The sequence below is a fragment of the Musa acuminata genome, chromosome BXJ1-1, assembly GCF_036884655.1.
Source record: "Musa acuminata AAA Group cultivar baxijiao chromosome BXJ1-1, Cavendish_Baxijiao_AAA, whole genome shotgun sequence".
Lineage (NCBI taxonomy): Eukaryota > Viridiplantae > Streptophyta > Magnoliopsida > Zingiberales > Musaceae > Musa > Musa acuminata.
The window spans coordinates 40,421,851-40,439,371 of NC_088327.1; positions in this window are offsets into that span (position 1 = coordinate 40,421,851).

Below are 17,521 nucleotides of genomic sequence, written 5' to 3' on the forward strand. Positions count from 1 at the left end.
TTGTAATTAAAGTGTTGATATTTGGCATTGCAGTAATGAAAATTCCCTTTAGTTATCTACATCCGTTTTATTGTATTACTTTAAGTAATGTTTTATTGTATCTACATCCATTTTATTTGTATTTCTTTGTTTTGTAACATTTATTTTGCCAAGTCTCTTTGTTTTATTCTTTTATTGCGGTAAAAGGTCCTGATTTATATAAAATAAAATGAAAGATCATGATTTATTTGGATAATTTTTTTAGTAATTAATAAAAAAAGATTATATGAGAATAAATAGCAAAGGGTCTTTAATTATATATTATTAAAATTCATGAGTCATCTTTATACATTTAAGAGTAATTTGAGATATGAGTCATTTTGAAGAGTATCATATATTTAAGAGTAATTTGAGAAAAAAAAGGTAGTATTTGTGTAAATATATTTTAGTGAAAAATGAGTTTGAACACTTTTGAATTATCTACAATAATTAACTTTTAAGAATGTGCATTTATATATACTTCAATTCATTGGGTAAGGTTTTTTTGGAAGTAGATATATCCAAGTTGCTTTCGGAAAAAGAATCATCATTCAAATTTAATTTATTAAATTTAAAATAATTATTAAAATTATTCAATGATTAATAAAAAATAACATAAATAGATTATTCAATGATTATGGATCTATTATTGAAAACTTGATAAGCTTTAGAGATAAAGGAGTATTCAAGAAAAATAAATTTATCGGATTTTACATTAAATTTTTTAAGATATTCTTGTCATTTAAAATAAAATATTTATAACCAAAAATTTTAAAATATGAGATATTAGGTATGTTATTGTTGTTAGGATCGTAATGACACTAAGAGGGGGGGGGGGTGTGTTCAATTAGTGTTATAGTAATTTTATACGATTTTAAGGTTAGATCGATAAATCTGTATCAGAAATACATTTAATCAAAAGTGCGAGTGAGGGTAGTGAGTGAAATAAATCAATAAGCAATAATAAAACAAAGGAAAGAGAAGAGATGCAAATATATTTATAATGGTTTGGTCTTTCTGACCTATGTCTACTCCCGATCCATTTCCTTCGAGGCCATTGATTTTCACTATCGATCTTCTTTCCAATGGGTGAAGATCAACTATCAATGTTACAACTTTTTTGCTTTTAACTGGCTTAGGAGAGAACATTCACACTCTCTTTTTTATAAGATCTCTCACCTCCTATAACTTAGAATCATCTCTAAACTCAAGAAGGAGAAAGAGACTCAAACATTTCTCAAAGAGAGAGTTTAAAACAACACTTTAAACTCAAGAAGGAGAAAAAGACTCAAACATTTCTCAAAGAGAGAGTTTAAAACAACACTTTTGTACTCAAGAATTCATGCTCCATTAAGCAAGTATGAGTGGGGTATTTATAGACTCCAAAAAACTTCAAGAATAAAGCAAAAATTCAAATCCTCAAAATTTTGGGTATTGGCGGTACTACCATCGGCACTGGGTAGTACTACCACTGTAACGGGGCCATAAATCAACGCTCTCATGGTACTATCACTAGCTTAGGTGGTATTATCATCGCCTTGGGTGGTACTACCATCGCCCTGGGTGGTATTATCATCGAAATCGTCGAAAAAGCATAAATAGTACTTTTCGACTGACTTATGTAGTACTACCACTTGGGCCTAGCGGTACCACCGCCCAAGCTTACTTTAGGTCACAAATTTAGCCTTCTAATAGGCCTAATTCGGTCCTAGTTCAAGCCCAATAGGTTTCTCGATAAGTTGGTATGGTTTCGACCCAATACCAACTCAATTTGAGCCAAAAAGACCTTGATCACGACTTTAACAATCCAATTATATATCTGACACAATTATGAAGCTTTCAACACATTGTACGCCATTCCGGCATGTCATCTGATCTTTTGGTACTTCGTCCAAACCTCTGGCATATCATCATTTCCTTCGGCATATCGCTTGATCTATTGGCATATCGAATTTCTCATGACATCTGACCTTTTAGTGTAATACCCGATCTTTCTGGCACGATGCTCGAACTAATAGCACGAAGTCCAATCTTTGGCACATCAACTAATCCTCTGACTTGACGTCCAATTTCTAACATGACACTTTTCTCGGCACAACATCTAATTTTCTTACTTTGATAATTTACTCTTTGATGGTTCGAGTCCGTGATCGAAGTATTTCCTACATCACTTATCTCAAAATCATATTAATCCATAAACTCACTAATTGATTTCATTATCAAAATATGAGATTCAATAATTATTTCACAATTCATAAGGAGTTTTAGATAAATAAGATCCTATAAAAATCCTATTCTTGACAAAACATGTTGTGTTAACGGTTTCGGTCCAAAAGTATATATTAAGCATAGTCCTTGTCATCTCTTGTAAGTTCATATTCTTTCTCTCAACAACTCCATTTCGTTAGGGATTTCTTGGAGTGGAGAAATTATGGTCATACCTATTCAAATTATAAAATTATTAAAAAAATAATTTTTAAATTCACCACTATAAATAGAAGAAATCTTAAAATATTTTATTTTAAACTTGTTTATAAAATTTGATAAAATATTTGAAATAATCATTTTTATGTGCCGAGAAGTATGTTCAAGTATATCAATAATCATAAAAGTATATTTGCTACTTCATAGACTTATGATATCAATAGGTCCAAATAAATCCATATGAATTAGTTGTAATGGTCTAGAGATACTTCATTTTTGGGTTTGAAGCTACTCCTTATATATGTTCCTAGTTGGCATGCATCATAAATTTTATCTTTGATAAATTTAATTTTAAGTATTTCTCTTACAAGTTTTTTTAGTTCCAATTTATGAAATTAATTTCATTAGCATGTCTTAGTCTCTTATGCCCAAGCCATGCATCATCATTTAAAATCGAAAAATAAATTGCATTACAAAAATCATCCAGATCAATAATATAAACATTATCACTTGTTAAAGCTATCATGTATTTATTCTTATTTGGTATTTATATGATGTAAGCATGAAATTCAAATTTAACATTATATCTCTCATCACAAAGTTGGCTATTGCTTATTAATTTATATTTCTAACCATCTACCAAAAATACGTTCTTAATTAAAAGATTTAATTTGTTACTAATATTTCTAATACCAATGAATTTTCCTTTATTATTGTCTCCGTAGGTAACATATTTTTCATCTCCACTAATGAGCTTTGAGAAGTTTGTGGGATATCTAATCATGTGCCTTGAGTATCTACTATCAATATATCATCTTTTGCTCTTAGCTCTTGTTTAGAGACGTACCTTCAAGAATAAGAGGTTTGTTCTAGGTATTCATTTAACTTTGTTTCTTTTATGGTTAGATTTATCTTTTGGCTTCAAATTATTTATGGTTTCTTTATGAACCCAAACTAATTTGAGATGAGTATATTTCTTAAGAGAGCATGTGTAAGTATAATGATCAAACTTTTCATAAAAGTTGCATTTAACTTTAGGAGAAATATGTAGTGTAGGTCATTCTATAAATTTAGTTGGCTTTTGATATGTGCTATGACTTGTGAAATCAGTACATTCTTTTCTAAATACACATCCTTGTTTAGTAAGAATTATATCAAGTGACTTATATCCAATTTTAAAATTCTTTAATGTTTGTCGTAAAAATATGTTTTCCTTTTAAAATGATTCTAGTAGATCATTACTATTTTAATTTTTCAAAATTACTCCATTTAAAATATGCATCCTTTTAAAATGACTCCTTTAAGCAATATTTTAATTTTTCATTCATGACAAGTCATTCTTTATATTTTTCATAGCAGGCAATTCTAGTGATTTTTGAATTAACTTACTTTTAAGTTCAAGATTAGATAATTCTAAATTTTCACATTTAGTATAAGAAGTACAAGATATTGACATATAATTATCATATTTATTTTTTAATATATCAAATTCATTAGCGAGTGATACATGATCACTTTTTAAGAAACTATATTTTTTACTAATCTTTTTAAGTTTACCATATAATAGTGAAATGCTTTAAGTAATTCATCTTAGGATCTAAAAGTTTCTAGAGAGCCAAATACCTTATTGTTGAAAATTATTAAGGCATAATTTGCCACTTCTTCTTCATCATGTTCTTTGTATGTAATTTCATATATAATTAAAGATCCTATAAATTCTTCAAGAGGAAGATTATTCAATTCTTTAGCTTCTTGGATTGCCATTATCTTTGGATTCCAACATTTTGAAAGAGACCTTAAAATCTTACTCACCAATTCAAGATTAGTATAGTTTTTATTAAGAGCTTTTAATCCATTGACAACATATATAAAATGGGTTTAATGTCACTAATAGATTCGCTTAGCTTTATTTTAAATAACTCAAAACTATAAATAAGAAGATTGATTTTAGATTCTTTTACTCTATTGTTCTTTCATATGTGACTTCAAGGATATGTCATATAGCATATGCAGGTCACAAGTAGAAACTCGATTAAATTTATTTTTATCTAAAACATAAAATAAACTACTTATAGCTTTAGTATTTAAAGAAAATCAAACTTGACAATATTTCATAAATTAAAATCCATAGAAAATAAGAAAATCCTCATTTGTATTTTCCTAATCTGTCTTATTGAATATGGGAGGACACGTGATGAAGTGTCCCTCTTAATTGTTTAAAAATATCATTTATTTTTTCTTAGGTATTAAATCAAATGAGAGAATCTTACTTTAATACCAATTGTTAGGATCTTAATAGCACTAAGATGGGGGTAAATTAGTATAATAATATTTTTAACCAATTTTTAAACTTAATCATTAAATCAACATATTTTAAAATTTTGATTGATTAAGTTAAAATTGTAAGTAAATAAAATACAATAAAGGGAAGTAAAGAAAGACAAACCAATAGGCTATTGGCTTTCACTATCGATCTTCTTTCCAATGGATAAAGATTGAGTATCCTTTTTTTTCAAAATTGTAACTTTCTTTTTTTTCAAAATAACCTTCATGTTCTCTTTTTACACAAGATCTCTTACCTCCTACAATTTAGAACTATAACCAAATCAAAAGGAGAAGGAAACTTAAACTATACTCAAAATGAGAGTTTATAATACTTTTATTTCTTAGAAATAGATTCTTCATCAATCTAAGCCTAAGTAGGGTATTTATAGGCCCCAAAAGGCTTCAAGAATGGAGTTAAAAATTTAAATCTTTAAAATTTTTCGGGGTATGAGCGATATTATCACTAGCACTAGGTGGTGCTACCACTATAACTAGGTGGCTCTTGTGGTACGATTGATGGCCTAAGTGGTACTACTATCGAACTAGGTGGTACTTCCATCGGTATAGATAGTACCACAACATCAAAAAAAGCATAAATAGTGATTTTCAATTGGCTCAAGTGGTATTATGACTTGGGCTTGGTGGCACCACTACCTAGGCCTAATTTAGGTCAATGATTTGGCCTTTTAATAGGCCCAATTTAGAGCTGGTTCAAGCCCAATGCTTCCTCGACAAGTTGCATGATTTCGACCCGATACCAATTCAAATTGATTCATAATGACCTCAATCAAGACTTTCATAGATCAACCATACATATGACATATTAACAAAACTTTCGGCACATTGTATACTATTCTAGCATGTCATCCGTTCTTCTGGAACTTTGTTGAACCTTTGGTATATCATTCTTTTCATCGGCATATCGCCCATTCCATTGACATGTTGATTTTCCCACGGCATACAATCTTCTAGCACATTATTTGATCCTTCCGGCATGATACCCAAACCTATAGCACAAAGTCCAATCTTTGACACGTCAATCAATCCTTTGGCTCAACGTCTAATTTTTGGCACAATAATTTTTTAACATAACATCTGACTCTCTTTTTCGATAGTTAGCCCTTTAGTGATCCAAGTCCGTGATCGAAATATTTTCGACATCACTTATCTCAAAAATATATTTAGTCCAATAAACTCATCAATGAGTTTTATCATCAAAATCTAAAATTTAATATATACAACTTATCAACTTCCTTGGGAATAATGCCGAGATATTTGCCTAGTCATTGAGGGACATGCTAGGCAATGATTCGGATGTCGCCCAACATCACTTGAACATCTCCAGCAAAGCCTGACCTATGAAGTAGAGGCATCATAGGTTCGCTTTCGAGCACCAATATGCAATTAGTGATGAGGTTAACAGGCTTTTAGGAGTGAGATTCATTACTAAATTCTAGTACCCTAAGTAGCTTTCTAATGTTATATTAGTAAAAAAATCTAATGGAAACTAGAGAATATACATTGATTATATTGTGTTGAATCTCAGATTTTGATAATGAAGTCAATTATAATTTATTTGATCTAATCTATATGTTGAAAAAAGTGTGTAGGATTAACCATGATGGTAGTAAGACATAAAGCAGGTGTTGTGCTAGAGTCAAGATCGAGATTTCATTGGGAGTTCGAGAGTTCGACGGAAGTCCGGACGTTCGTCAGAAGTTCTACGAGAACCAACCGAGAAGTCCAGGAGCTTACCATAGAAGCTCGTCGGAACTCACCAAGAAGATCGTCGCAAAGTATAGGAGCTTACCGGGAGTCCGTCGGAACATTGCCGAGAGTTTGTCGGATGTTCGTCGGAAGTACGCCGAAAGCTCACTGGAAGAGCAATTGATGCACCGGAATATGAAGTGTAGTAATCATATCTTATTTATCATAGTTAGAGCATAAATTAAGTTAGGATTTGGAGGTAATCCCACTAACTTAATTTGGGGTCAATTGGGCCCTAAGTTGGGCTAGTTTGGGCCAGATTCAAGACCCAACCAGGACCTTGAATTCTCGGTCGACGGTGGCACTGCTTGGGAGACTCGGTCTCTCAAGAATTCTGGGCGATGGTACTGCCCCTGTCAGGTGGTGGCACCACCGGAAGTTATTGCTGCCAGCGGTGGTACCGCTAGAGCTCGGTCTCCGAGCTTTGTCAGATAGTGGTATCGCCCAAACTGAGTGATGGTACCACCCAGACTGAGTAGTGGTACCGTCCAGTGTCAGGTATCAAGCGGTAGTACCGCCCAGTAATGGTGGTGGTACCGCCAGGACCTCGAAAACCTAGGATTAGACACTTTTTGGCTCCATTTTTGAAGCCATTAGGGCTTATAAAAACCCCACCCTTTTTTGCATGAAAGGGCACAAAACCTATTGGCTTAATCTTGAATTCTTGAGTCTTAAATTATTGTAAAAGTTAGAGTTCTCCTCCTTTATCTCTTAGCCTTGTAACCATCCAAGAAAGAGGAGTGAGACTTGTAAGGGTTCATCTCCTAAACCCAGGAATAGGAGAAAGTGCTATAAAGAGGTGTTCGGTCTTCACCTATCGAAGGAAGGCCTTTAGTGGACGCCGGTGACCTCGTCGGAGGAGGAATCCGAAAGTGGATGTAGGTCACATTGATCGAACCATTCTAAAACTCGGTATACATTTACTTTGAGCAACTTTCTTTTATAGCAAACTGCCTCTCCCCCTTACTGTGCTTTAACTACATTTACATATGCTTTCAAGTAAACACCTTCTGAGATTAGCTTTAATCGTACGAAGACTTTGCGAAACCGACGCTTTTCATTTGTGCAATTTACATTACTACAAATCACCTTAATCTTCTCTTGCACTTTTACGAAGGCTTTCAAGTTTAAATTCTTTCCGAAATAGATTGAATCAAAACCATTCTTGTTGGAATTAGTTTTAATCGAAACAAGTTTTTTGAAATAATGAAAGTTTTCTGCTGCACTAATTCACCCCCCTCTTAGTGTCGCTCTTGATTCTAACAATTGGTATCAGAGTAAGGTTCACTCTCATTTGGTTTTAAACCCAAGAGAGATGACATTTGCCGACAATCTAGAGGGTCATTCAATTACACGTCCGCACATGTTCAATGGGATAGATTATGCATATTGGAAGACTAGACTAAGGATCTTCCTAATTTGAATGAGTTTTGAGCTTTGGAACATTATCGAAAATGGTCTTCAAAAGTCTTCTCTTCCAATGAACAATTGGAATGAGTTGGAGAAGAAGACTTTTACTTTAAATGCTAAGGCTATGAATGCTTTGTTTTGTGCATTAGATAAAAATGAGTTTAATCGAGTATCGATTTGTGAAACGACTTTTGACATTTGGCACATACTCGAAGTGACTCATGAAGGCATTAGTAGAGTGAAGGAGTTAAAAATTAATCTTTTAGTGTATTCTTATGAGTTATTTCGAATGAAACCGAGTGAGACCATTAGAGATATGTACACCCGATTTATAGATGTCGTCAATGGTCTAAAAGGACTTGGTAAAATTTTCTCCGATTTTGAACTCGTTAATAAGATTTTAAGACCCCTTCCAAAAAGTTGGGATCCTAAAGCAACGACCATTCAAGAGGCCAAAGATCTAAATAATTTTCATCTTGAAGAACTAATTAGGTCACTAATGACCTATGAAATGACTTGTAAAGCTCATGAAGAGCTTGAGGACACCCTTCCAAAGAATAGGAAGGACATAGCACTAAGAACACAAGAGACCACTTGAAAGAAAACTCAAGTAATGAGGACTTTGATGATAACTTGACACTCTTAACAAAGAAGTTCAAAAGATTCATAAAAGAAATAAATTTAAAAATGATACTAAAAATAAATTTGAACCTAAAAAAGAATAAGTGATATGTTATGAATGTAAGAAGCTAGGACACTTCAAGAGTGAATGCCTTCAAGCAAAGAGGAGGCAACCAAAGAAGAAGGCGCTCAAAGCTACATGGGATGACTCAAGTGCTTCCGAAGAAGAGGAGCCAACCAACACCGAGCAAGTTGCTCACTATGCTCTAATGGCTACTGGAGATAAGGTAACAAGTTCATTAGATGCAAATTTAACTTTCGATGAGCTTTCAAGTGCTTTTCATGAATTATTTGATGAATATAGAATTTTGAGTAAAAAGTATAATTTTTTTAAAAAGGAACATGCTTATCTTATTAGCAATTTTGATAGAGTCAAGATTGAGAATGAAAATAGTTTAGCTCCCTGCACAAAATGCCATGATTGAGAAATACTTCAAAAGGAAAACTTGCTACTCAAAGATACCTCGAAGAAATTTTAGGTTGGTAGCAAGTCCTTGAGTATGATCCTTTCCAACAAGGGTCACGTTCATAGGAAATGCGAAATCGGATTTGTAAGTAGTTCTCACCAAAATCCAACCACCTTTGTTAAAGGCCCTATCTTGCATATTTCACCCCAAAACAAATGCAACTTTTGTTACAAACTTGGACATATAACTTATCATTGTCCATTTAAGAAGTGCAGTCCACATAAGTTGATTTGGGTTCCTAAAGGAACTGTAAAGAATTCTATGCAAAATGTTAAATTAAGCTGATCGATTTTTGAGGCACCCAAGGTCAAATGGTTACCTAAACATTATCATCTTTTGTAAAAATGTGTGCCATCATAAGCTAGGAGCAAGAGATGATATTTTGATTTTGGATGTTCAAGACTTATGACCAAAGATCCAAAATAACTCATAAAACTCTCTAGCCAAAATAATAAAAAGGGGATCATAAGAATTAAAACTATTAGTTATAAAATAATACTTATAAGATCATGATGTAATAATTATTTGAAATCTTGTGTGATAAACACTTGATCTTGATCTCTTAAACTTGAAAAATCTTATGCATAAGTTCCCTTTCTAACTTCTTCCGGATTTCTAAATTTCTAGGATACAATCCTTCCTAATTTTTTTTTTTGGATCGAATTCTGTCTAACAAGATCATGAATGTGTTAAATTTTCACTTTCAGACTTTCTTGATCACTCACCTGAATCATAATCTTATAGTGTGCGGAATGAGCTATATGCATTTTTCCATACGAGTTTTTACAATATTTGGATACAAATGATGAATCATGAACTTATAGTATATATTTTTATGAGTTTTGATGAGTTGATATGAATCATATGTATTTATGAGTTCTATATGAGGTTTAGATATGAATCGTTATGATGAATCGTTGCTTCAATATGAATCGTGCATGTGTGGTATGCATTTGTGTGTTGACATGAATCCACTCTCCTTATGTTACATTTTGATATGAATGCGAATGAGTAAAATTTGTGAGCAGTACTCATTGCCTGTAGGCGGTGGCACCGCCCCACTTGGCGGTAGCATCGCCCAGCTGGAACTTGTTGTAGGCGGTGGCACCGCCCCACTTGGCGATAGCACCGCCCAGCTGGAACCTGTTGTAGGCGGTAGCACCGCCTAGCCAGCGGTGCCATCGCTCGCAACCTGCCTCTTTATAAATCCAAGCTAGGGCCGGTGGTAGAACTGACCCCAACTCATTCTCCACTCCCCCAAATAGCTCCAAACCCCCTTTGAACACCATTCTCTCCCTCTAGCTGCCCAAAAAAAAAAAAAATCATATTTCCTACTAGATCAAGGATCAATCTCCTACATCCTCTTGAAGATCACAACTAAGGTATTCTCTAAATGACATTGATTTCTCTTTTGTATTATCTACTTTTGCTTATTATCTATCTTCATATAGCAATCTTTATGGGTTCTAGAAGATCCTCTACAAAGGGAAGAGAAGATTAGAAGAAAATTAGGACTCCCTACTTTTCGATTCTAATCAACATGCCCTAAAATTTTCATCTATAGAATCTAGACATGTTCATAAGGGAAAATATGTTGATTTAGATGAATTAAGTGATTTAGAACCTATTCAATGGTTTATAAATCTAGACATTCTCTTAATTCTTCAAATAAGTGAACCTATCTACCATAGACTTGTTAAGTTATTTTACAACAATTTACATGTAGATGAAGAAGAAAGGGTATCTACCTATATATTAGGACATCATATATCCATTACGGATAGATTAATTTGTGACATCATAGGAATCCCGGTAAAAGAAAAGGGTGTTATTTTAGAGGACAATGGGATGATGAAACAGTTGGAACCACTTACGTTGATGCCTTAGGAACAATTTTTGACAATATTAACTTAATGATACTTCCAAAAAGTTATGAACATTTACTACATTTAAGCACCAAAATACCTTATCACATCCTAACAAGTATTGTTCTCCTAAAGCAATATCATCATGATGAAGTAAACCAAATGGAACTAGGTACCATGTATTGGATTATGAAGGGACATAACAATTATTTTGGTTACCTAATTCAACAAAACATGATTAAAATATCAAAAAGGGACATGATGCTTCCATATGATGGCTTAATCACAAAACTACTCCATGCCTATGATATTGTCATTCCACCCGACGAAGAAATTATAAAACTAGACAGATTTAGTATAATAAATAAAAATCTACTTTGATGGATGAGATGTACATTCAGAAATAGTACATGGACTAGAATGCCTAGAAGGACTGATCCCCTCCAACCAGAACCAGAACCCAAAATACCAATATTTAGGGGTAATCAATCTCCTCCAGCTGGTCTCTTTGAGGAATCACCACTAGTAGAGCAAGCACCTCCCTTATCTATCTACGACATAGGGACTCAGATGGATCGTTTTGAACAATAACAAGATTGACTTGAACAACGCCAAGATCAAATCTTAACTGAGTTGCAGTACATTCATCAACAGTTTAATACTTTGTTTAGACATTTTGACTTTCCACCACCTGAATAAGCTGTGTATGTATTTGGAGAGAAGTGGACACAATTCCTCTTTGTTATGTTGTAATCCTATGTTGTTTACCTTAATGTTGTAAACTTAAAATGCTACTTACTTTGATGATCGCAATGCTGTGCTTTGATGCTTAAAATGATACTTACTTTGATAGTAAAATTCTGCGCTAACTACCTTGATGGTTAAATTCTGAGCTTATTTTAATGAATATATCACTCTAAGAATTAGACTTGATATATCTTTTGAATGGATAAATTCCTTAATACATTTAACTGTTGGTATCTATGACTTGATGTATTATGATCATTTGCGGAGTTAGGAATGTTAATTTATCCGAATGCATGAATTTGATATATATCTTTTCTAGACTATCTTTCACTTAATGTATTTCTTGAATGAAACTTTCATGAACCTATTTCATTTTTATCTTCCTTAGTATCAAGTTTACTTCATACCCTTGCTCTATCACTTAATTATTTTTTATACATGGAATTAATTGACAAATGCATCTCTCACGGATTTATCTCTTGTGAATTTTTAATGAGAAATGGATTTGATGTGATGCTCCTCTCATTATAAAGGTTTATTCATGAAATTTCTTTTGTCCTTCATATGATGATTTTTTCACATGAATTCTTTCTTAATAAAGGAAGAATTTTTATAGTTTTTTTTTGTATGAGATGAACGCTTGCAAGCTTGCTATTTTATAATTGATATCTTGCCATAGAATGATGATATCTTTGTCATCTTTCATATTTAAAATATCAAAATGGATGTCATGCCTTGACATCATTTTGAGAATGTTAGATCATGATAGGAATCATGATGTGTGTATTGATAAGTTTAAATGAACTTAACTTATCAATATGTCTCTTGAATTTAAAGGCCTTGAATTCAAGAATGTCTTTTCTCAAGTATGACATATAGATATGGGGAGTTAAGGTTAACTCCGTCATCAATTGATTGTCATTATCAAAAAGGGAGAGATTGTTAAATCTTGGATTTTGATGATGAAGTCAATTATAATTTGTTTGATATAATCTATATGTTGAGAAAAATGCACAGGATTAACTACGATGGCAGGAAGACACAAAGTAGGTCGGAGTCAAGATCGAGATTTTATTGGGAGTTTGAGAGTTCGATGAAAGTCCGGATGTTCGTCGGAAGTTCTACGGGAACCAACCGAGAAGTCCAGGAGCTTACCATAGAAGTTCACGGAACTCGCCAAGAAGATCGTCATAAAGTTCAGGAGCTTGCCAGGAGTCCACCGGAGTATTGCCGAGAGTTCGTCGGATGTTCGTCGGATGTTCGTCGGAAGTACGCCAGAAGCTCACTGGAAGAGCAATTGACGCACTGGAACATGAAGTGCAGTAATCATGTCTTAATTATCGTAGTTAGAGCATAAATTAATTTAGGATTATGAGGTAATCCCACTAACTTAATTTGGGCCAACTGGTCCTAAGTTGTGCTGGTTTGGGCTGGATTCAAGGCCCAATCATGACTCTGAATTCTCGGTTGGCGGTGGCACCGCTTGGGAGACTCAATCTCCCAGGAATTCTGGGTGGTGGTACCGCCCCTGTCAGGCAGTGGTACTACCAATAGTTATTGCTGCCAGCGGTGGTATCGCCCTTGTCTAGCGGTGGTACCGCTAGAGCTCGGTCTCCGAGCTCTGTCAGGCGGTGGTACCACCCAGACTGAGCGGTAGTACCGCCCAGTGTTAGGTGTCGGGTGGTAGTACCGCCTAGTAATGCCAGTGGTACCGCTAGGACCCCGGAAATCCGGGATTAGACACTTTTTGGCTCCATTTTTGAAACCATTGGGGCCTATAAAAATCCCACCGTTTTCTGCATGAAAGGGCACAAAACCTATTGGCTTAATCTTGAATTCTTGAGTCTTAAAGTGTTGTAAAAATTAGAGTTCTCCTCCTTCATCTCTTAGCCTTGTAACTATCCAAGAAAGATGAGTGAGACATGTAAGGGTTCATCTTCTAAACTCGGGAAAAGGTGAAAGTGCTGTAAAGAGGTGTTCGGTCTTCACCTATTGAAGGAAGGCCTTTAGTGGACATCGGTGACCTCATCGAAGGAGGAATCCGAAAGTGGATGTAGGTCACATTGATTGAACCACTCTAAAACTCGGTTTATATTTACTTTGAGTAACTTTCTTTTATAGCAAACTGCCTCTCCTCTTTACTGTGCTTTAACTATGTTTACATATACTTTCAAGTAAACACCTTTCGAGATCGGCTTTAATCGTATGAAGACTTTATGAAATTGACACTTTTCATTTGTGTAATTTACATTACTGCAAATCACCTTAGTCTTCTCTTGCACTTTCATGAAAGCTTTCAAGTTTAAATTCTTTCTGAAACGGATTGAATCGAAACAATTTTCATCAGAATCAGTTTTAATCGAAATAAGTTTTTTGAAATAGTAAAAGTTTTTCACTGTACTAATTCACCCCCCCTCTTAGTGCCGCCCTTGATCCTAACATATTGATCTCAACAAAGCTTATCCAAAGGATACCTATTCTCTCTCTCGAATCAGTTAACTGGTGGATGCCACCTTTGGTCACAAACTCCTTACTTTTATGGATGTATTCTTGAGCCTCCGCCTTCGTTGTGTCTAGCGCCTCCTTTGCCGATTGGGCCTCCATCTTCACTGTGTCTAGTGCCTCCTTTACTTCCTGGGCCTTTGTCTTCGTCAAGTCTAGCTCCCAAGTAATTCACAACATCTCATCCTCCATCATCCGGTTGTTCTCCCGGACTTCCTTCAACTGCTTAGCAAAGCTAGCCATGTGTCATTCTGCATCTTCCAACTAACTTGCCAACTCTGTCACCAGAGCCTTCACCTTAGTGGCAGCAACATGGGTCAATCCCTTCTTCAAATTCTTAACCTTAGCCTAGAGGTCATCAATCATTAAAGACTGTTGGTCATCAATCGGTTGATGAAAGCCAGCACATAGTGATGATGCTACAAACTAAGAATGAGTTAGCATAAGGAGAAAGTTAAGGGAGCCAGGCATGAGATGACTCACCACCACTTCATTACTAAAGAATGTGTTAACCAAGACTTTTGAGGGAGAGCAGTAGATCTGCTTCGCCATCCTCGGGTATAGCGATCTACGACAATATTGTTTCGTAGCCATACCCTTGCCCCATACCTTCTACACACACTTGAGGCCCTCGTAATGGGGCTTTAATGAAGTGTTGAGAGGCATCAGAAAGATCACCCATTTGTAATGCCATGAATGACAAGGATTTCCCTCTGCATAAGTCTCGCATCGATCATAGTCTCCCCGACCACATATGGGCGCTGTTGGGGAGCCTCCCGGCCCTCGAGCTGAACTCTTAAATATAGGACCTCAGTCACCTATAGGTGCCATAGGAGAGTAGTCTGATCCCAAGCATAACCTTCAAACATATTCACTTTTTTAGAGTGTAGGATCTTTATGTGAGGGTCTTGTATTTCTTCTTGGGCCGCTTGGCCCTATCGTCGGGACCTAATCGAGATGGCTCAATAGCCTTGCCCGGTCACCTTTGGGACTGTGCAAGGCTCAGTAACACCTAACGTCAAAAGAACTATTTCTCTTGTGAATCAAGAGAATACCTTATGATTAAAAATCTTTATGGCTAAGTATAGGGTGGTTCAATCTTGGTTTAAAGATCAACTTGGACTCACGTAATCAAATCAAATCACTAAGTTAGATCATAGATGTACTTAGATCTGTGATAGATCTGCTAACATTTGGAAATCATAGATATACTATTATTTGGAAAGAAATCTGGATTGACAATATACTAACTTCTTACTTGGCCTACATACATTAACATGACTGAAATTAGGAATTTTGACATTGAGGCTGATTTAATTGGGGATCAACATTGGAACGTACATGTCATTAATATATTTTTTCACCCTGAATTAGTGCGCTAGATTTTAGAATCCACATTTCTCTGGAGCCCAACGAGGATAAATAGATTTGGAACCTTTCCCTGGCCAGTTCTAAGAATGCCTATAACATGATTAGTAGATAAAACTTTTCTAAGGAGGAATCTTGGACGGGTTGGAAGGCAGTGTGGAAGTTAAATATGATAACAGAGAGATTTTCACTATGTATGACAAAGAAATATCCTCTTTCACTATGTATAAATAGACTTTACATGATACTACTTGAAGTGTGCCTTTTTGCTTTATCCTTATAATTTCATTCTTCATTCTCTCATTCTATCATGGTATCAGTCTACTCTGATGGTGGAGGTGAATTTCAAGCCCTCACATCCTACCTCTCAACTTGTGGCATCCAACACCTTAAGTCACCCCCACACACTCCTCAACTAGTTGGCTCTGTTGAATGTAAACATCAACATATCGTAGAAACCGGTCTCACACTTCTACATCAAGCCTCCATGCCACCAACTTTTTGGTCTGCCGCCTTTCAAACTGTTGTCTACCTTATTAATCATTTGCTCACTCCAGTTCTTCAATACCAGTCTCCATTTAAAAAACTATTTTCCAAATTCCCAAACATTCAAAAACTCAGAATATTTGGTTGTTTATGTTATCCATGGCTACGTCCCTATGCCCCACACAAGTTAGCGCCAAGATCTAAAGCTTGCATCTTCATAGGATATTCTCTTGAGCATAATGCCTTTCGGTGCTACGAACCACAATCTCAAAAAGTCTTTATTTCACGGCATGTTGTTTTTGTTGAATTTGCCTTTCCATTTCAAAACCATGAATCTCCTACCATTCATACCACTCCGACAAATATTCATTCCTGGAGTTGATTTTACAGAGACTTTTAGTCCTGTAGTTAAACCCACAACAATTCGGCTTATTCTAAGTTTGGCCATCTCCAGAGGTTGGAACTTACGACAACTGGACGTTAACAATGCCTTTTTACAGGGGACTCTAACTGAAGATGTCTTTATGCAGCAACCCCCTGGCTTTGTTCATCACCGGTATCCGAGACATGTTTGCAAATTACAAAAAGCCATTTATGGTCTCCGTCAAGCTCCCAGAGCTTGGTATACTGAACTTGGATCGTTTCTGATATCAATTGGCTTCATCAACTCCAAGTCTGACACCTCTTTATTCCTCCGACAACATCATGGCAATATAATATATCTTCTAGTTTATGTAGATGATATTATTGTTACAGGCAATGATCCCTTGGAGGTTCAGACATTTTTAAATCAATTGGCTGATCGATTCTCCCTCAAAGACTTAGGACCATTGAGCTACTTTCTGGGAATGGAAGCAACATTTACATCCTCCGGTCTCTTCCTCTCTCAAAGAAAGTATATTCAAGATTTATTATCAAAGACAAATATGCAGGATGCGAAAGTAGTTGCTACTCCTCTCTCTACTAGTGAATCACTCAAATTATGTGATGGCAGCCCTACCACGGACTCAACTCAATACCGGCAAGTACTTGGCTCCTTACAATATTTGGCTCTCACCCGTCCAGATATCTCATTTGCAGTCAATAAATTGTCTCAATACATGCACCAACCTTCTGCTATACATTGGTCTACGGTTAAACGAATTTTGCGATATCTTAAAGGGACCCTTAATCATGGTCTCTTTCTCCATAAAACCACTCAGCTTCATCTCCATGCCTTTGCTGATGCTGATTGGGCAGGAAACTTTGATGATAAAACCTCCACGTCAGCGTATGTCATCTTTCTTGGGTCTAATCCAATCAGCTGGAGTTCTAAGAAGCAAAAGACAGTGGCCCGGTCTACAACTGAAGCTGAATATCGTGCTATTGCTACCACTGCTGCTGAACTCAACTGGATCACAAATCTCCTCAAGGAACTCAAAGTTAGCTTTACTCATACTCCCACAATATATTGTGACAATG